The sequence below is a fragment of the Carettochelys insculpta genome, chromosome 1 (assembly GCF_033958435.1).
Source record: "Carettochelys insculpta isolate YL-2023 chromosome 1, ASM3395843v1, whole genome shotgun sequence".
In the NCBI taxonomy this organism is placed as follows: domain Eukaryota; kingdom Metazoa; phylum Chordata; order Testudines; family Carettochelyidae; genus Carettochelys; species Carettochelys insculpta.
In genome coordinates this window covers 30275017-30296059 of record NC_134137.1, presented here as the reverse complement: position 1 = coordinate 30296059, position 21043 = coordinate 30275017, and the positions used below count along the sequence as shown (strand labels likewise).

The 21043-nt window shown below is 42.6% G+C and overlaps 1 long non-coding RNA gene across 1 annotated transcript in view; it reads left to right on the top strand.

The window, feature by feature from the left end:
- LOC142004073 (uncharacterized) overlaps positions 1-11413 on the top strand; it is a 38124-nt gene extending 26711 nt beyond the window's left edge. Inside the window, exon 3 of the long non-coding RNA XR_012642924.1 lies at positions 11003-11413. This is a non-coding gene — a long non-coding RNA (uncharacterized LOC142004073). The remainder of the gene's footprint in view (positions 1-11002) is intronic.
- The last annotated feature ends 9630 nt before the right edge of the window (positions 11414-21043 follow it).

Below are 21043 nucleotides of genomic sequence, written 5' to 3'. Positions count from 1 at the left end.
CGACTTACACAAATTGGAAGAATGGGCCACAAGAAATCTGATGAGGTTCAATAAGGACAAGTGCAGAGTCCCAAGCATTGTTACAGGCTGAGGTCCGACTGGCTCAGTAGTGGTTCTGCAGAAAAGGACCTGGGAGTTGTAATGGAAAAGAAGCTGGACATGAGTCAACAGTGTGCCATTGCAGCCAAGAACGCTTATGGCATATTAGGTTGCATCAAGAGGAGTGTTGCCTGTAGATCCAGAGAAGTGATGATTCCTCTTTATTTGGCTTTGGTGAGGCTGCATCTGGAGTACTGTGTCCAGTTCTGGGCCCCCAATTATAGGAAAGATGTGGACACACTGGAGAGGGTCCAGCAGAGGGCGACCAAAATAATTAGGGGGCTGGAGCATATGACTTTTGAAAAAAGGTTGAGGGAACTGTGACTGTTTAGCCTGCAGAAAAGAATACTGAGGGGGGACTTGATACCAGCCTTCAGCTTACTGAAGGGGGGTTGCAAAGAGGCTGGAGAGAGGCTGTTCACAGTGGTCATGGATGGCAGAACACGGAACAATGGTCTCAAGTTGCGGTTGGGAAGGTCCAGGTTGAACATTAGGAAAAACTTTTTCACTAGGAGGGTGGTGAAGCATTGGAATGGTCTACCCAGGGATGTAGTGGAGTCTCCATCCCTGGAGGTGTTTAGGTCTCGGCTTGACAAAGCCCTGGCTGGGCTTATCTGATGAGGTTTGGTCCTGCCTTGGACAGGGGGCTGAACTTGATGGCTTCTTGGGTCTCTTCCAGCTCTATTGTTCTATGATTATATGATTCTGTGATCCTTCTTTGCCACCACTATTGATGGTGCATATGACCATTATCTCATAGATTCATAGACTTTAAGGTCATAAGGGATCACTGTGAACATCTAATTGGATCTCCTGCATGTTACAGCCCACAGCACCTCACCCACTCTAACCTCTGGCTGAGTGACTGAAGGCTTCACATCACGGTTTAAAGACTAAGTTGAAGAGAATTCACCATTTACAAAGCAACTACTTATTCTGACATGATGCATTAAAATTTCTGCTTTTTCTTTCCTCCTGTAGTACAAAATATTTTGGAGCTATAAAATAACTCACTTTCTTCACTGAACATTCTGGCTGCCTCTTAGTGACTGTTGAGATAGCAAAGAAAATCCATCCATGTGTAAAGGTATCTAAGGATGTGGAATATAAAAAATTTGTTTCACATGAAATCATTTCACTGCAGAGACTTCAGAGTCTTGCAGATAACTCAGTTTATTGATCTAATTGTATATCTTATCCCCAAAGGTGTTGCAGTTTCACACACAGATCAGAAAGGGTCAGGATGAATATTTGGCCTCATTCTAGAGAATGAAGTCATGCCTAAGCTTTCGAAGGCAGCTGAGTGACTACCAGAATAGCTATTGCTTTGTATAATATGTGATCATCTTCAAAAATTGGAATTTGCCAAGAGTTACTGTGTACTGGTATATGGCACATCCTTGTAGTTCACCATGTTTGGACTCTAGAATTGAGTGAGGTATTGGCGAGGCTCTGGTTGGAGAGGCAGGATTATTGAGAGGAACATTAGCGCTCATGTTAAATTCCCTACTTCAGCACATCCTCTCCTGGTGACCGTTGGTGAGTCTCTTTGTGGCTCAGTTCCCTGTCTGCAGAAGGGAGATAGTAACACTGCCCTATCTCATTAGGCATTGTGAGGATAAATACATTGACAACTGTGAGGTGGTCAGATACTACAGAGCTGAGAGTCACAGCTGAGGCGGAGGGATGCCTGTGTGGTATGTGTTGGTAAAGATGATTTTATAATGCCAGTCTAAGGACTGAATTCTAATTCCTTTTGCCTTTCCATCCCTTCCACAACTGGTTGCTTGTTAATCCTGTCACTAGAACAGGAGATTCTGACTCAGGTACCTGTAAATGCAGTTGTTTTAACTGGGTGAAATTCACCCCAGTCAGGATGGTCTTTGCACCAGTTACATCTCAATTAAAAATAAGTAAATATTCCTTGGTATGGTACTCATTGTCCACAGCTCTCAAAGGGCTTTACAAGGAAAAGAACACCATTTCACGGCAGCAGAAGTTGTAGCACAAAGGTGACCAGCCCATGGTCACTCAACCAAGGGCTTGTCTCCACTACACGAGGGGGCTTGATGCTGCAACAATCGATCAGCCGGCCATTGGTTTAGCGCGTTTGCTTAGATGTGATATATTAATCTCCAAGCACTCTCTCTCATCAATGCTGATAACTCCATCAGGATACGAATAGCTGATGCTGACAGGAGATCAGCTTGCGCCGGTCTTACCACGTGCAAGACACCACAGTAGGCGCATCTGTGCTTCAGCTATGCTACTGGCATAAATGAAGTGAAGTAAATTTAGCTCAGTAGTGGAGGTCTGTGTAGACAAGGCCCAAATGAGTAGCAGAGTTAGGAAGAGGACCCAGTTCTTCTGAATACCAGGCCAGTGTGCAGCCACCAGTACCACTCCATCTCTCTGGAAGGCTCAGATGATACTTTTGCATAGACCTTTGCTGCCCCTCTGCATAAATACGAGTTTCCCCTTTTTAGTCATAGTACAAAATAGCCTGGCTTCAGGTACAGTGAGCCTGTGCATTGTCAGTGCACCTCACTTTAACTTCACTGCTAGCAGCAGTTTGGAATCAAACTTGTTTTGGTATTAACAAATATTTGTACAGTGGTCCTCCTAATTAAACTGAAATGTCACCACATGCATATTCCTGTGTAGTATCTTTTTTTTTCTTATCTGAATTTCTTTCCCTTAGGAAGTGTCCTGATTTAAATAAAACTTACAAAGAGAACTTTTTTTAGTAACTTTCAAATAAAATTATGCTATTTCAACTAAACAGACTGTGAAATATAACTATTGACATGAAATTCAGCCCTCTACAGAAGACTTACATCAGCTTCCTCAGTGTCACTCAGATGTCAGGAATTCCAAGGTTCTTGACTTGTAGGCAGATGGTGAGGTGGACTGCTTTGGGTCTAGTATCCCAAGATCTGCAGTTCTGGAGCAGCCCACCAGACAGATTGCCTTGGAGTTGGGAATCCTAAGCCTCCAAAAGTCTGTGGCTTGAGAATAGATGGACTGTCTTTTGAGTCAGGAACCTTGGGGCTCATCAAGGTGCACTGGACTCAGAAGATTCGGCTTTCATTCAGAATTAGAATGAAACCATATTTCATAATATTGAAACCTTCTGCAAAATGGAATGACCTCTCTTTGTTCAGCTCTAACAAGCATGTGCTTAACTGCTTTGCTGAATCGAGTGAGCATCGGCTCCCCCCCTCTTTTTTTTTTTTTTTTTTTTTTTTTTTTTTTAACAAAAAAGGCACTATCTATCTAGAGTCTTTGAGTCCATTTCTTCAAGCATGCCTCCTAAACTGTAAGACCTAGGATCACCAAATGTGGTATGTGGATTCCTCTTATCCTAATTTAAAGCAAGGTCAGGATTTCATTGTGCCAGGAAAGGGGGATATGCCTGGAATCTGATGGCTTTCCACAACATGGAAAGGGAGGGAGCAAATAGGAAGCAGAACTATACTGCAGACAGGCCACTGAGGGCAGCAAACACTGGGGATGTCTGTACAGCAGAGTGACCTTTGGGGGCTGCCACACCACCAAAAGAGTGGCCAGCTGGGGATGGGGCTCTCTATTTTGCTGTCCACTGGACTGGGTAAGTGCCCCCCCAGCCATTGGCTGCAGCACTGGCATAGGGGGTGCAGGGTGGGAAGGAGGCAGAAAGTTCTGCCAGATGGCTGGTAGGGAGAAAAGTCTTCAACAGACATGCTGGGGCAGAAAAGGCCCCTGCTGGATGGGAGGGTGGTGGCAGGGAGAGCTTCATTGGATGTTGGGGGAGAAAAGGCCCATGCAAGATGAGTATGGGGGAGAGAAGGGCCCCCTCTGGATAGTAGAGGGGACAGAAGCCTGAGGGGGCAGGGTACAAGGCCCCACAAGATGTGGAAGGAGAAAGCGTACCACCATATGGATGAGGCACAGCCCTCTGCCTCCTGCCCCAGGTGCATTGTCCCTGGGCACAACCAGGTAAGTTTTTTAGTGTGCACGTGCGCGTGCGCGCGCGCACACACACACACAAAGAGAGGAAGGGTGTTCCAGCTCCACAATTCTTCAGAAGAGAAAAAAATATCCCCTGAGGTGTGACATTCACTGACTTTACAAACCCTTGAAAAAATATTCATCCCTCTAAACTATGCAGAGAATGCTTTTCTAGTCAAGCCAGGCTTCACAAACGTTGCTAATGTAGCTTACTACTTCGGGTGGTGATCTCATCCACTCTCACAAGTTAAACTGCTGGGCCTAGTCTCCAGAAGCCTTCACTTAACTCAGAGGGTTATAGGGATAATACATGGTGCTGATGATTCAAGAGGCAACATTCTTCCTTTTTTATCCTTACAGCATGACATGGAGGTGAGGGGTAGAGAGCTGTCTTTTGTGTGAGACCCTTAAACTGGAGGTGGGGAGCTTGAGCTAGCTCTTAAGGTCTCTTGGCGCTTGGTTATAAGAGCAGAAGACCTAAAGTTTCTCGCTATATTGCAGTAAAACAAGTCAAGTAGGGAAACATCCTGACTTCAGTGAAGTCTATGACAAAACTAGGAAACTCTGGTTATCTTTAATACATCCAAGACTTGTCCCAAGATTCTTACAATATATTTAATGTTATACCAGAAAATTGTTTATGACATTCTTGAGTATTTATCTTCAGCAATACAATCTTTACAAGGCATGTGGGTATGTAAGTTCCTTGATCTAGAGTGGTTTGCAAGTGCATATCTAAAACTGTGTTTAAAAATGAAACAACATCATTCTCAGTGGAATTATAAGCAAGAGCTGTTTTACTCAGACTGATAAGAAAAACATCAGACTTCAGATATCACAGGCTTCTCCTTTCCTCACACACAACTGAAAGCCTTTTGGAAGCAGCCTGGGAAACTTCAAGAAAAAGAAAATAGGTTGATGGCCGCAGTATGGTAGCACACAATCACACAGCTTTCTACATTTAAAATAATACATGAGAAAAGACAAACACATTTTCCATAGTTTCCTAACCAATGCCTGCTTCCCAGGTTATGCATTGTATGCTTTGTAAATACACCTTGTGTGAGATTTTAACCACTGTTCTGAGTGGAAAAGGATTCCTTTTCCCAGCAGAAGTTTAGATGCAGCATGTGCATTACACATGAACACAGCATGGTGAGTATACAAAACTGGAGACTTCCAAAGGGGACTAAGGCTGTGGTTTGGTAAGTCTGAGTTCAGTGGGAGCTTTGCTACTGAATGGATCAAGTCCCTAACAAGTTAGGGGCTCAGCTCACGTTGAGCGCTGAGTGCTTAATTTGCTCAGGCCTGTGTTTGAAAAAACTCGCTGAAACGCATGGCTATTGCCTGATGAGCTGGGGTTGAAATCAACAATCCTTTCGCCTGCGGTGCACTAACTGTCAGGGTGAGCCCTGCAAGTGTATGCTAGAGATTTGGCAATGCCCTTTGAGCAACTGCTGTAAGCTAGAGTGTTCTATATGTACTCTCCCATGCTTGCCACATGCTAATTCTCCAAAGAGACAAGCTACAAATGCAGTAATATAAGTAAAATTGTATGGCTAGTTCAGCATCTTCTTTGCCAAATATTGATGTAAAGAGAAACAATATTTTAAGGAGGGTTGAATTAAGATGAATTTAACCCTAATTTCAGTTTGAACTCATTTAAGTCTTTGCATTTTAAGCTCTCAATTGTTCAACATTTATTAGCAAACTTTTCATGTAAAATGGCATTTAAAATAAATGCGCAAAAGCCACTTGCAGGAGGCTTGGGGGAAAGGGTTACACTAACCTTCTGAGCATCCCTAAACAATTTAAAACCATAGACCATCCTCAAAGCTATAGAGTGGATTTTTTGTTACTGGCATCAGTTCTGTAAGGGCCATTGTGCCCTCACTGAAGAGCCAGAACACAGTGAAGCAGTCACCGACTTGTTGGCTGGGAGATGGAGTGAAGGCAGGGAAGAGCCATGATGCTGTTTCTGTGCTGGCTGGAGAACTCCTCTATGGGGATGGTATCCTGCAGTGAGGGGCCTTTTAAACCCCACATAAGGTCCTTGTATGCCATTAGGCCTTTTTGTTTTACTTTACAGCAGTATGTAATTACAGCTATTTCAGTTGTCCCAATTTTCTCCATTGCATTTAGAGAATTAATTTCATATTGTAGAATATTGAATACAGCCCTTGTTACCTGGCATGTAACTCCTCTCTTCCATCAAGAAACAGCAGGTGACTTTGGAGAAAGTGTTTGTTTTGGCAAGTTTTCAGATTTCCAGGTGCTGGCAAGATGCTTTCTTGCACAGAGTGTGGAGTATCCAGATTAATCCTTACTTAATTCTAGCTTCACAGTTATTAAATTTATCTGTTCCCCAAAGACAAAACAGTGGGTTTGGGTTCCCAATTAATCGGTGTCATCTCTTTGGTTGCTTATAAGATATTTTCCCCACCAGAACTGGAAGAGCTAGGTGGACATTCCCAAAATATCTTCAGTGTTGCTTCTTCACTGAGGGTTATAATGCCAGCAGTTGTTCCTTGGCTGTGCTCCCAGACAATGTAATTTAACAGGTGAGAAATAAAAGCCTGTGGGTGAGAAAACAGCACAATGGTCTAAATTTAGATGACAGTATGTGTTTTTGTTAATTGTTATGTTTCTTTCCTGTTTTCCCTTGAGAAGATCTGTTGCAGTCTCCCAGTTCTGTAAGGACTAAAGAGGATTCTAGAGTTTGGCTAGAGAAAAACCCAGCTTCTCTCAAGGTGATATAAATAATAGATATGAACTGGTTTGTTAAGGTCCTGTTTGTTAAAAATAAGTATTGGAAACAGTATTAAAAGAAGAGTGCCTGGACCCAGTGCATTGCTGTAATTGTCAATGATACTTGAAAACTGTACTTAACTTACTTCTCATATTGATTTTATAAGAACATAGTGGACTGTAATTATGCTATTCAGCTTTCAGCCTTAAAAGTGGCTGCTCAAAGAGATTCTGGAGTGTTATGATTGTCCCATAAGTTGTAGAAAAATGTTTCTATATTAAAGGCTATTTTAATTTCTGTCCATAGTTGGATGAAGTGCCTCACTATGCATTGTTTTGGTTGGGGTAGTAAAAGTTTTCAGTGAGTCTTTACCATGATGTGGGAAGGAGGAAGACTGGTTAATGTAGGATGGGAGGGCTGATGCTTTATGAGTCTATCAAAAAGTAAGTTTAAAGTGGTTATGGTTACACTACAGGGATCTGTCAACAGAGGTCACTGTCAGAAGAGGTTTCCCAACACAGCATCTGTCAACAGAGCGTGCCCAACACGGAAAGCAGACGGAAGAGCACTCTGCTCTATCGGCAGAGTGGCCAAACTCCCTGGCTGCTATCTTGACAAATCAGGCACCCTTAAGTACAGCAGATGGTGCTGCCCTTTGTTCTGGATGCCCTGTCTGTCGAGAGAAGCCCCCCCCCCCAAAGTGTCCACAAAGCTCTTTTGTTGACTGAATCTGTCGACAGCAGCACTATGCCTCAGGGCTGAGAGGCAGAACACTGCTGGCAAAAGTGCTGAGTTATGTAGACAACCTATTGAAAAAACACGTTTTGTGTGTGCACGCTCACAAATTTTGTTGACAAACCAGGGTTTTGTTGGCAAACTGACTAATGTAACCATAGCCTGTGGGTCAGATGCGTAGCCCTGCTGACACTGTGTCCTGAGTGGCTGAGGTTACCCCTTTTGTGCACGGAATGTCTGGCTGGTGCAGGGGATGTGTTTGGAGCATGGAAAGGCTGTGTCTAAGCATGCTTGTGTCATGGTGGTCCCTCATAACATCATGACACCGTGGGGACCATTAGAAATGGACATAACTTGGATTGTCCCAAAGCTCCTCCTTATGCCCAACTTCTACAAAGGCTCCATCAGCCACAGAAAAGGGACTGGGTTTATCTTTATCAGAGAGGTAGCCATGTTAGTCTGTATCTTCAAAAGCAACAGGAAGCCCTGTGGCACCTTATAGACTAACAGATATTTTGGAGCATAAACTTTCATGGGCAAAGACCCGCTTCATCAGATGCATCTGACGAAGCGGGTCTTTGCCCACAAAAACTTATGCTCCAAAACATCTGTTAGTCTATAAAGTGCCACAGGACTTCTTGTTCTTTTTGGATTTGTCCTTGTGTGTTTTGTCCCAGTCCACAGAGTACATGAAATTAGATTCCTAACATTGTAAAAATCAGATCACTTATTCAACTGTCAGGATACTGAGCAAGCTTGGTTTTAGTCTGTGGAAGTAAAAGCCATGCCTTCTTATTCACTGTTGGAAGTTCAATTCATTGCTAAGTTAATTTTACATCTGTATATTTTACTAAGTGTACAAATTCTTCATAATATCTCAGGAAGGTAAGGTGTTGATTGATTCTTATATGAATGGTGAACATGACCTATAGAAACAGATGCGTCTCCTCACTTTTAGTCCTGCAATAAGTAGATTAGTTGTTAACTTCTCAAATGGTGGAGCTATAAAGATTAGGACCTATGGGGAGAGAATGGATAACCTTGGGTCAAGGTGTCCTGGGGGAGATACAACATTATTCCTTTCTATTTGGTATGTGGATATAGTTTAGGAAAGAATCGATCTAAGAAGATAAGGATTAAACTGATGTAGGGCAATGTGAAAACTTGCCAAATCCAGAAAGAAAGTTTGGGGCCTGATCCTGGATTTTGATTTGCAGGAGAACTATGGTTCTTACGTCACACGGGCCTTGTCTCTGAAAGCACTTCATTCTCAGAAAGCTGGGGTGTAAATAAAATATGCCTAGCTCTACGTTGCTCCATATTAAGGCTATGTCTACACGGCAGGAACTATTGCAGGGTACATCTATGCACCATACGTGTCATTCTGAAATATTTTTTGAAATAACAGGTACTCTGTTTTGCACTCCTCCTTGCTGGAGGAATAAGGGATGCTCCTAAATAGTAGTTTAGGCAGCCCCACATACCAAAATGGCCTATTTAGAAATTGACTCAAAATAAGCTGCACAATTTGTGTAATGAAACAACACAGGTTATTTTGAGTTTAGGCTGTCATGTAGACAAAGCCTAATTGTCCATGTGGACCTTGCTGTTCCACATGGAACGATTCACAATGTGCTTGAAGCTATCCTACTTCGAAATATGAATAAACTGAACAGCAGCAAGGCCTGTCAGGACAGTGTGGAGCAGCAGAATATACACAGATAGCTAGTGTAGAGCAGGTGTGTGTGGTTGTTCTGGGTGTGGTGCAGAGGTTCCCAACCATTTCAGGAACACAGAACACTTCAATGAGACACACAATTCCATGGCGCACTCACTTTTTTCAGCTGAATTGATTGCTCAGAAACATCACGTTTACTTACATTTACTATGGTTACAGTCTTACTGGAGAGGTTTGCAACACAGTAGCGCATGCAATGAGCTAAACAAGGATCAAATGCATTAACATTTCAAATCCACCAGAGACCACACCGTGTTAGACAGTGAGCATGGACACATTCTCAAATTGTCCTCAATGCCATGCTAGGGATGTTGAGTAAATGAGTAATCACTGAAGGCAGGCTTCCCTCCCCACCAACCCATTGCAGCCAGGATGTGGCATTTAAACCATGCCCCAGCTCCAACAGGATCCTGCCCTCCCTCCCCCTTGCCACAGCAGGGAGTGAGGGCAAACTCCCCACCAGCTTATTTGGTCCGGGAAGCAGCATTTCAGAGGCCACCCTGCATGATCAGGCTCCTGCAAGGTCAATATTTCCGTCCGTGGTGGCTCTGCAAAGAGCCATCACAGGAGGCAAATTGATGAACCCAGTGCCAGCTGGGGCTTAGGCAGCCTTGCTGTTTGAGCTCCAGATGGTATGGGGTAATCAATTTCATCCCCTCTTCACCCTGTGGTGACTCTGCAAAGAGCCACAGCAAGGGGAAATCAACAGATTTTCATGGCACACTTGGACAGTTCTCAGGGCATACCAGTGTGCCATGGCACACTGGTTGAAAACCACTGGTGTGGTGTACAGTCCCGTCTATTGGCACTGAAATCATTTAACAGCAAGAATGAGTCTCTTCTCTAGCTTTAGCCAAGGCTGTGGGGCTTGAGCTTATGTGAGAGCGGCTCATACTCTAAGCTCTAGAGCAGTGGTTCTTAGACGTTTACTGCAGCCATTGGTTCTCAGACTATGTTCTTGCACCCCTTATCAAAAATGGAGATGGGGAGGCTTATACACTTTTAAATGCATATTAAATATGTGTAAAAGAGTCTTATGTTGTTACTCATCACAAACAATAGTACAGTAGGCATACAAAAATATGCAAGTACTACCCAGAGATGTTGCAGAGTTTTGCTGTGGAAGTAAACTGTAACTAACCGACGTGCTAACAGTTAGCATCTAACTGCATTCATACATAGGTTTGATTAAACAAAGTAGTTGTACATATGTGTCTGTGCTTAATTTGTGTTTTCAATGATTTTCCTTGTAAAAAAATCTGGCACGTCTCACACCCACAGAAAGGGCATCGTGCATGCACTCCAGTTCAAGAACCAGGTTCAATTCCAGCTGCAGAAAACTGAGGTCTATTGGTATTATGCAATATCTCAGCTTGCTGCAAACTAGGTATAAAGAAGCCCTTAGGCACTTTTGGAAGCTTGCCCATGCTTGCCAGTTTTTTTCTTAATACCTGTAGAGATCATTCATGAAGAGTTAATGATAACCATGCCTGTAACCTGTAAGGAGCCTCCTGACTTTAGTAAGATATGACTAATAATACTTGCCATTGTTTTACGGGGGGAGAAATCTTTAATTTTGAGGCAGCCAGTGGGGAGGGACACAAAGAGGGCACCAGCCAAAGGAGGCCCTGGGACCTCTCCATATGACCACCCACCTGACTCCTCACTCTCCTGTCTCCTTCCCTCCACAGCCCAGGTTGTTAGCTGGAAGGATGGGGTTCTGTCCTGCTCCAGCGCACCATGTCAGGCAGCATCCCTGGTCCTCGGCAGTGTGTCTGGAAGAGGAAAGGATCTATAATGTGTGCCATTGGGCTTCTGTGATTAAAGTTATATTGCTGCAATGAGTCTAGTAAAACAAATTAAACAGCTAAACCTTGGAGACCCTTTTTCCTCATGGAGTTTGAATGGAAATATGTAATGGTCAGAACATTCTCAGTGCTGATTAGCCTGTGAATCATTACACAGTTCAATGTTGTAATTTTCTAATAACCTGTTTCTTACATTTTCCAATCACGGTGGCCTTGTTAGATGCCTTTAAAGCTAACTGCTGTGTCATGTATCTTATTTATTGAAAAATAAAATTATAAGACTCGGACAAACAGAAGAAAGAAAAGCAGTGTATCATGTTTCTATTTTCAAGGGTCAGATTCTGATACCCCTCCTTATACGCAGTTGCTCTCTTTATACCAGAAGTCACCTCATTGACTACAAAGTGACTATTTTAAGGAGTAAAAACTAGTGCGTGTGAATAAAGATGGTATCCAGTGAAATAGTTATCTGTCAATGGCAATTATTCCCAATGTAAAACTTTCTAAATATAGAAGAAGAACAGGAAACGAAATTATTCAGATAAAATAATGGAAAATTAGATCCCCTTCACAGACATGCATACCAGAAAAGGGGTCCACCAAGGTAACCTTTTTAGCATTACTTATCACAAAATTTTAAAAGATATGACTGTAAAAAAACTGAGATTTCATACTCTTCATTTGATAACCATTATTAGAACACTAATTGCTATAGTTATATAAATGGGCACAATTAGTGGAATTAAATCTTAAGTAAAATCATGTACCGTGACATTGCAGGATCTTTCAGGTACGATGAAATTCAGTCACTGGAAGATAAAAATGGATTATAATTCAGGCTGAGAGGAAGAAGGGATCAGAACTAAGTTAATATGTGGCTGTTTTTGGCAGATGGCTCTCTAGCGCCTCCAAAATAAGCAGTAATGAAAATCGTGCTGCTTCTTGGAGCGCATGGTAGTGAAGGAACTTGGTCAATGGAAAGGAAGTCAACACACCTAGGGTGATTTATGTCACTTACAGATGTGTCCCAGGCACTGGGTGTTGTGAATGTCAGCCTTGGTGGAATGAACTGTGACTTCATATATACAAATTTTGTCTGTTGCAGAGGTAGTGGCCTGTGCTATAGGTTTGGTCCTTACTTTGATTCTACAGGTTGAACCTCTCTAATCTAGAACTTTCTCATCAGGCAACATCTGTAATCCAGCATGATTTTAGTTAGTCAGTCAACATGGGTGTGGCTGAGTTTTCTACAGTCCCATGAAGTTTGTTTACAGTCGTCAGTGCTGGCTCTCAGTGTTCTGTGCTGTTAATTAGCTGTAATTTACCCCAAATGTCTTCTAAGAGTCCAGCAAGCAGTGGAAGTGGAGGTGATACGCTGGACACCATTGACCTCCAATAGTGTGACAAAGTCTCTCATCCTGTACTGGTCAGTTACCAAAGGTGCTGGACAAGAGCGTTTCAACCTTTAGTATCTCTTTGCATTTGGATGTGGTTTGTCACACTGTGATCTCAGAAAAGCTGCCTTGAGTCTCACATTCCCTCTGATGCAGCTGAGGTCCTTACAAGAATATGACAAAAAAGCCTAGTGTGGAATGACCATCTCCCAGGAAGTTGCTATTCCTATTTATCATGCTGGTCTGTATCGTTTCATTATAACCTTGCATGCCCTCAATCTGGCCTGTTCTTTTTCATCATATACTCAGATTGTAAGGGCAGGGGGTTGTATGTTTGTACATTATCCAGCCTGATAGGGATGGGGTCTCTAGATTGTACAGCAACACAGGTAATAATGGTCAGGGCACAAAGAGCAAAGCCTAACAAATGGCTGCAGCCAGCTTTCCATTCCCCAGCCTTCAAGTTAAGGCAGCTATTGAAGACATGTTGGGGGCTAGGGTGGGTGGGTGTGGGTGTGGCAATAACATTAATGTTTCAGCACCCAGGAAAATAAGTCCAACCCACCAAGTCAGTGACTGATCACGGGTTAAGGGAAGGAGTAGTCACAGGTGGATCAAGATCAGTCCTAGTTCAGATCTTGATGGTGGTAAAATATGGGCCACAAACACAAACAATTGTAGCTCCTTTGAATTCAATAGGGCTGTAAGGATATGAATGAGGAAAAATTTGGAGCCTGGAGTCAAGCCATTTGACTTGGAGAGTATTGCTAGTTGGTGACCCCACTACTAAGGTCTGACCAATGGGAAGACACAACGTCTTCTTACCTCAGTGAAACGTTGAATAAATAAACCTCAGGAGTTTCCACAGTGGTTATCTTTTTGATAAGGAAAAGCAGAATTAAGAGGAGTTTGCAGATATTGAAGAAGCACAGGATTTGGATTCACAGCAAAACATTTGGTGTGGAGAAAGAGGGAAATTTTCAGGAAGCTTAGTAAGAGCTGTGTTATAAGGCTTAATCAACAAAGTAGATTTTGCCGGAGTTTCTATTAATTCCTGAAGGTTTTGTTTTGTTTTGTTTTTCAAATATGCCTGGTGGTGTTTGGGGGAGGATGTGAATCTGTGGTTACAGTGATTCTGGAGTATAGATCATTAATATCATTGCTATAACTGTTAAAACTTCAGAGGTACAGCTGCTGAAACCTCAGTGAAATTGGATTTGGTTGCCAAACTTTTATGATTGCCATAAACATGACTCTCATCTGTCACTTTTCTTAGTTGGATAAAATAAAGAAATGCTACTAAATGATTCTGTAGATGAAGCAGACTCTTTCCAACTGGTTAGAAATAACTTTAAGGCCAATAGTTAAAACTGATATAATATTCTTTACAGTGGCAGGAATATCAAAGCAGAAGCTTTCGTCTTTCAGGTGCATTTGCTACACGTGAATTTATCATTATTTACATAGCATATAAAGTGTGTTGGTACATTACAGCCATATAAAAGAGGCAGGGTCTTAAGGACGATAATGCCATGGCAGAGAAACTAAATGAATTATTTGCATTAATTTTCACAGGTGGGGGTAGGGATAGCTCAGTGGTTTGAACATTAGCCTGCTAAACCTAGGGTTGTGAGCTCAATACCTCAGGAGGCCATTTAAGTATTGGGGCAAATAGATATGAGGGATGGTGCTTGGCCCTCCTAAGAGGGGAGGGGACTGGACTAGATTACCTTCAGATGTACCTTCCAGCTCTAGGAGATGCGTGTCTCTAATTACCCTGGGGGAGGAGGAACAGCTCTGTGGCTTTGAGCATTGGCCTCTTAAACACAGGGCTGTGACCTCAGTCCTTGAGAAGGGGATTCGGGGGGCAAAGAGGTGTCGGGGTGGTGCTTGGCCCTGCTGAGAGAGCAGGAGATGGGACTAGATGACCTTCCAGTTCTAGGAGATGTGTAACTTCAATCTGTTTAGGGGGAAGGTATAGTTCAGGGGTTTAAGCATAAGCCTTGTAAAGCTAACATTGTGAGTTTAGGCCTTGTGGAGGCTATTTAGGGATCTGGGACAAATAGATTTGGGGAGGGATAGCTGAGAGGGTTTGAACATTAGCTTGCTAATCCCAGGATTGTGAGTTCTTTCCTTTAGGAGGCTATTTAGGGATTGTAGCAAATAGATGTCAGGGATGCTGCTAAGAGGGCAGGGGAGTGGACTAGATGACCTACCAAGGTCCTGTCCAGTTCTAGGAAACGTGTACCTCCAATTAAAAAAAGGGTAAAAAAAAATTCCTGAACCAGTCCTTTCAGGTGACACAACTGTCCCAGACTGAGGTGTCATTAGCAGATGTGTCAGAACAAATTAATAAATTAAAAAACAAGAAGTTACCAGGACCAGATGGCATTCACCCAAGAGTTTTGGGTGAATGTGAATTTACATGTGAAATTACAGAACTACTAACTGGCATTTAAACCAGCTTCTGTACCAGCTGACTGAAGGACAGCTTATGTGACACCAATTTTTAAAAAGGATTCAGGCACAACTGTGGGCATCACAGACTGGTAATCCTAACTTCAGTACCAGGAACTTTGGTTGAAACTATAGGACAGAATTATGAGATGCATGGATGAACACAATGTGTTGGGGAAGAGTCAACATGATTTTTATAAAGGGCAATCTTGCTTTACCAATTTACTAGAATTTTTTGAGAGAGTCAGCAAGAATGATCCAGTGAACATAGAGCACTTCTTGTTTTTCAGAAAGCATTTAATAAGGTCTCTCACCAATGGCTCTTAAGGAAACAAAGTACCATGGGATAAGAGAGAAAGTCTTCTCATGGTGAGGAACTGATTGAAAGATTGGAAATTGAGAGTAAGAATAAATAATCAGTTTTCAGAATGGAGAGAGGTAACTAATGGTGGCCCCCAGGGGTCTACACTGGGACAAGCACCATTCAACATACTCATAAATGGTCTGGACAAAGAGTTAAAGAGTGAGGAGGCAAAATTTACCAATAGTTCAGAACTACTTAAAATAGCTAAATCCAAAGCAGACTTCAAAGAATTTGCAAGGAGATCTTGCACAACTGTATGAGTGGGTAACAAAATGGCAGATGAGATTCAGTGTGGATAAAAGCAAGGCAATGCATATTACAAAACATAATCCCAGCTGTACATATAAAATGATGGAGTCTAAATTAGTTGTTACCACTCAATAATGAGATCTTGGAGTTCTTGTAGATAGTACTCTGAAAACAGCCATTCAATGTGCAGTGGCAATCACAATAGCTAATAGAATGTTGGGAATCATTAGAAGGAGATAGATAATGAGACAGAAAATATATTTTCTTCCTATAAATCCATGATATGCCCACACTTTAAATACTGCATAGAGATCTGGTTGCCTCCCGCCCCACCAAAAAGATATTGGAATTCGAAAAGATTCAGAAAATGTCAACACATGTTTAAGGGTGCAGATCAGCAGCAGTATGAGGAGAGGGTAATAAAGTGGGGACTTTTCAGATTGGGAAAATGACGACTAAGGGGGAATATGATAGGTGTCTATAAAATCACAACAGGTGTTGCTTCTCATTTCACAAGGAAGGAGGGGTCATTCAATGAAATTAGTAGGCAGGATGTTTGGAACAAACCAGCGAAAGTATTTCTTCACACCATGTACAGGCAGCCTGTGGAATTCCTTGCCAGAGGATGTTGTGCCGTGCCTTTTCTGTAAAAATGGAGGAGCCAGTCCTCAGCTGGTTCTCCACCTGCCACCCCCAGCCAATCCCATGGCTGTGGTTGCCAAGGTGCCAGTACTCAGTACCAGCACTGAAAAAGCACTGATGTTGATATTTTCATGGTCTACGAATGGCTAGTAGCCAGGGTGGTCAGGAATGGTGTCCCTAGCCTCTGTTTGCCAGAAGCTGGGAATAGGAGGTGGGGATGGATTACTTGTTAATTGTTAATTACCTGTTCTGTTCATTTCCTCTGAGGGGCCCGGCATTGACCACTGTCAGAAGACAGGATACTGGGCTACATGGACCATTCGTTTGACCCAGTATGGCTGATCTTATGTTCTCAATACAAAGTACTTGCAGTCTTAGCAGGACAACAAATCTATCTTGGTGTTGCTGTCCATCAGTGTAGCATCTGAATACCTTCCACATGAAATAGAGTGACAAGAGTCAACAGCAAAGTGGACTTTCTGGAAGCTCTTGATCTTTTCTTCTTCATTGGGTTACATGAAGCTCTGCTGCTATTTTGTGGGGGAGAGAAAAAGATAGTTGATGCCAGTATGTTTATGGTGCACTAGAGGAAAGGATCTACAAATGCTTTGTAAAACCCTTTGTCCCTTTACGTTTATCTGCTTGTCCAATAACCGTAATCGAGCCATACACATTATCTCTCTGATTTATTTGTTAAAGATCATGTTTTCCTGGTGAGAGACTCATGCCTCTATCTGCAGTCCCATTCATTTTATTTGAAGAGTGAAATAATCTGTCCCTAATATATTATTGACACTAATTCTCCAACACTCACTCATTCACTCATTGTCTTGATACCTGGATTGCATTTTAACTTCTTATGCTTCAAATATAATTCTCTACTTTTCTTCAGTCACTCACACTTTCTTCCCACTATCTTTTCCTTTCCCCTCTCCTTCCTTTGTCACTGTCCCATGCAATTACTCTTAGACTATGTCTACACTGGAAGCATCTGTCCATAGTAACATCTGTCAACAGAGTTGTGTCGACAGAGTGCATCTACACACAAAAAGCAGATCTACGGAGCAATCTGCTCTCTCAACAGAGAGCAGCCAGACTGCCCTGCCCTCTCTCGACAGAATGGCTGACTGGAAGCTCTGCAAACAGGACTGCTCGGTGAATTGTAAGCCCTCTCTGTCAATAGAAGCATTATTCTTCAAATTTTCAAGGGATAACACTGTTGAGACAAATGCTGCGTTCTGTAGAGCCTCTGTCGACGGAATGCTTTATGTATGTTGATGCTCCTTGAGTTATGTCGACAGAAGGCTGCTTCTGTCGACAAAATTCTCTAGTGTAAACACAGCCTTAGTGTGTGATTCCCAGATTGTGTAGACAAATGTGAACTAGTTGTCATTTAGTTAACCTGATAAAATTACTAGCATAGCTGGGAGATCACAGGCTGTGGTAACTGGTAGCACAGGGTAACTGTGACGAGTACAAACCCTTGAATCCATGCATGTGTATTCAGCACAGCTAGCCCCTGCTACCTTGCTTGGCTCCCCATGCTGTGCTGATGATTTTCAGCTCACTAACTCAATGATAGTGTATGTGAGTATGTATATGCAAGCTGAGAATCACATCCCTTCCTCAAGGTGGAGAAACCTTACATGTTGTTTTCAGTTGTGAGGGTATGTTCTTAATGGCAAAGTAGGTAGTATGAGGTCTGGTGGTAAGGCACTGAACTGGGAATAAGGAGAGTTAGCTTCCAGTGCTGCAGGTGACTGGCTGTGTGTTCTTTGGCAAGTCACTTCACCTCTCAGTGCCTTTAATTTCCCTACCATCCTTTGTCTGTCCCGTCTATTCCTTTGTAGCTGGAATAGTATATTATCATGTGCTGGCTGATATTATGTATTTCAGTCTCCAGCCCAATGGGACCTTGATCATGGTCTCGATCAGGGCCTCTAGGCACTGTTGTAATTCAAATAATAAAAAAAAAAACTTTTTCCCCGAGCGATAACAGAAAAGTAAGTAATGAACGTTTTCTTTGTGTGTTGGAGGAAGCTGGAGCTAATGCCTGGGAAACATTCTCCCAGCTGCTGCATGGATTCCAACTAAAGCCCAAAGCCAGAACTTCACCCTGATTTGGAAGACTGCTTTCAAAGGGTTTTGAATTAGACCCCAATCCCATGAATGTTTTTGTCTATTTAAATGAAGAAGATTGTAGGTCCCTATAAGACAGTTATAGTGTTATATAAGGTGACCCAGAGCTTTGTTGGAGACATATGACATTTCCTGGCTCTTCATTTCAGCACTCAAAAGTTTTGGTGTTTTCTTTACAGCTAAAACCTGTCTGTTTGGGACACATGGTTGCACTCAGTGGAGCTTGTTCTTTCGTTACCAGGAACAAACAATCTGGGAAATAAGTATTCGCTGTGATGGGCAATGTGCGGAGGGAAGAGACTAGTTCAATGAACAGACATTGGGTCAAAGCTGTTCTTTAGCTTAAAGTGAACATTAATGACACTTGTTCTGCATTTCCTTCAGCAAGTCATTCAGAACACTGTGTCCCTGGGGAAACGTCTTCCTTTTTGAGAAACAGGCCCATGTTGCTGTTGAGTCAGGAGTTGGCAGAAGTAACAGCAGCCTTTATTTTTAAAAGGAGCTTTATTTTTACAAGTAACTTGTGACACTAAAGATGTCACCACAAAAGTATCCCAGATCTTTATCTTGAAGCAAGTGTGCTCGTGTTTGCAGCGTTGTGGCCTCAAATTAGCCAATGCTAATCCATTTCCCTTGCTACCAGAGATTAATGGTGGTTTTTGTTTGTTTTCCTTTTCATTAAGTTCTCTGACTGAGGCTCTAAGTTCTCAGTCAGAACTGAGTTGAGCTCCGGGTGGATGAATTAATGGCCCCCGGGCTGGATCTTTGTTCGGGTCTGTTCTCTCTGCAGAGTCTTTTTTTGGTAGACTGAGGGTATTGGGAGAATTACACTGTAACCTCTTTGGGGCACAGACTGTCTGTGTTCTGTCATAGAATCAGAATCATAGAATCATAGAATCCTAGGGCTGGAAGAGACCTGAGGAGGTCATCTATTCCAGCCCCCTACCTAAAGTAGGATCAACCCCAACTAAGTCATTCCACCCATAACTATGTCAAGAGGGGACTATGCTTGTACAGAGCTTAGCACAATGGGGCCTTAATCTCTGACTGGGGATTCTAGGTGGTACCATAATAGAAATAAAAAGTAAATGATAATGCCCTAATCCTGCAAACACTTGAACAGATGCTGAAATGTCTGAAGAACCAAGACCTAAATAATGGGGTTTAGTTCTCCACTGGGGCCATTAATAAGGCTTTGTCTGCACTTCTAAAATTAAAGCACTGCTGTAGCAGCACTGCCACTGCAGCATTTAAAGGGAAAATTGGCAGGGGGGCTGGAGAGAGCTTGCCCAGCTCCCTGTGTAAATTACCTCCCCAACAGCAGTCGTTAACTGAATTCAGAGCCCCTTGCTGGGGGCCCATTTACAATGGCAGTTTACTGTGCTGCAACTTGCTGTACTCCCCAAGTGTGTTTGTGCATGTGCGCGTGTTTTCACTCCTCTGAGCAGAAAGTTGCAGCACAGTATCGTGGCAATGTGGACTTAGCCTTAGAAAATACCTCCATTTTGACCAATCCATATATATAAATAATTCTGTAAGCAAGAAGAATGTGGCTAGTGAATGGAGGGTGCATTGTGCATTGTGGTATAATTGGTGTCAGTACAGGCAAAGTGTGTTGCTTGTATTTCTAATATTTTCTAATACTCAGGTATGAAGACAACTTTATAAAAGTAAAATCAGAGTCAAAACAAAAAGTAGTCAAGTACCATGGTCTGAAGAAGTGGGTCTGTCCCACGAAAGCTCACCTAATAAACTATTTTGCTAGTCTTTAAAGTGCTACTTGACGGCTTTTTGTTTTGATAGTGTATAGACTAGCACGGCTTCCTCTCTGTTAAAATCAGAGTGAGTGCGAGAGAGCTCCCTTGGCATTTCATTATGATAGACTGAGGTGTAAGATATGAAGATTGCTGGGTTAGAAGTGAGTCCTGTGAAGGGCACCTGGCTTCTTTCCATTTAAAACCCCTCAGTGGAGACATGGAAACACTTTTCATCCCTAAAACTAGGGACTTAATTGTAACATGCCTTTCCTTCCAAACTCTCCTAAAGGTGACACACTCTCCCAGGCCCTGTGGGGCCTTTGGATTTACCATCTCATTGTCGCAGCCCATGTTAGTGTGCAAACAGAGTATCAAATTCACTTTCCCGACAAACATGTTAATCAGGGTAGTCACAGTAAATACACAAACACTCTCTTCACGGTCTTTTAAAATTGTGGTGTTTTTCACATGCTGAATTTTAGCTGTGCTCTGTAATACGTGTGGCTTTCACCTCAAGGAAAAGCCAACATTGCACAACATTCCTCAAGGTCCAGATGTCTTCTGGAATGTTACAATCATGGGTCATTTCGAAAAAGCTCGGTCAATAGGTTTAAATCTATCTGCAGGGGCACTTAGAGATCCTATCATCTAAAGGAGTAACATGTGAATTATGACCACATAGATGAACTTCTGAGATCTCAGTTTGCATCAAGTGAGGCTCAAAATGAGTTGCAAGAGAACCTTGTTGTCACCTCTTCCTCTGACAGAACAACAGATCTCCAAAGAAGCCAATGCTGATAAGCCTTTAGATTGAGCATGGGCAATTTTTTAGACCTGAGGGCCACATTTCAGTATGGAAACTGTAAGGGTGGCCATGAGTTCTCACAGTATTGAGGGTGAGGGCTCCGGCTGAGGGTGCAGG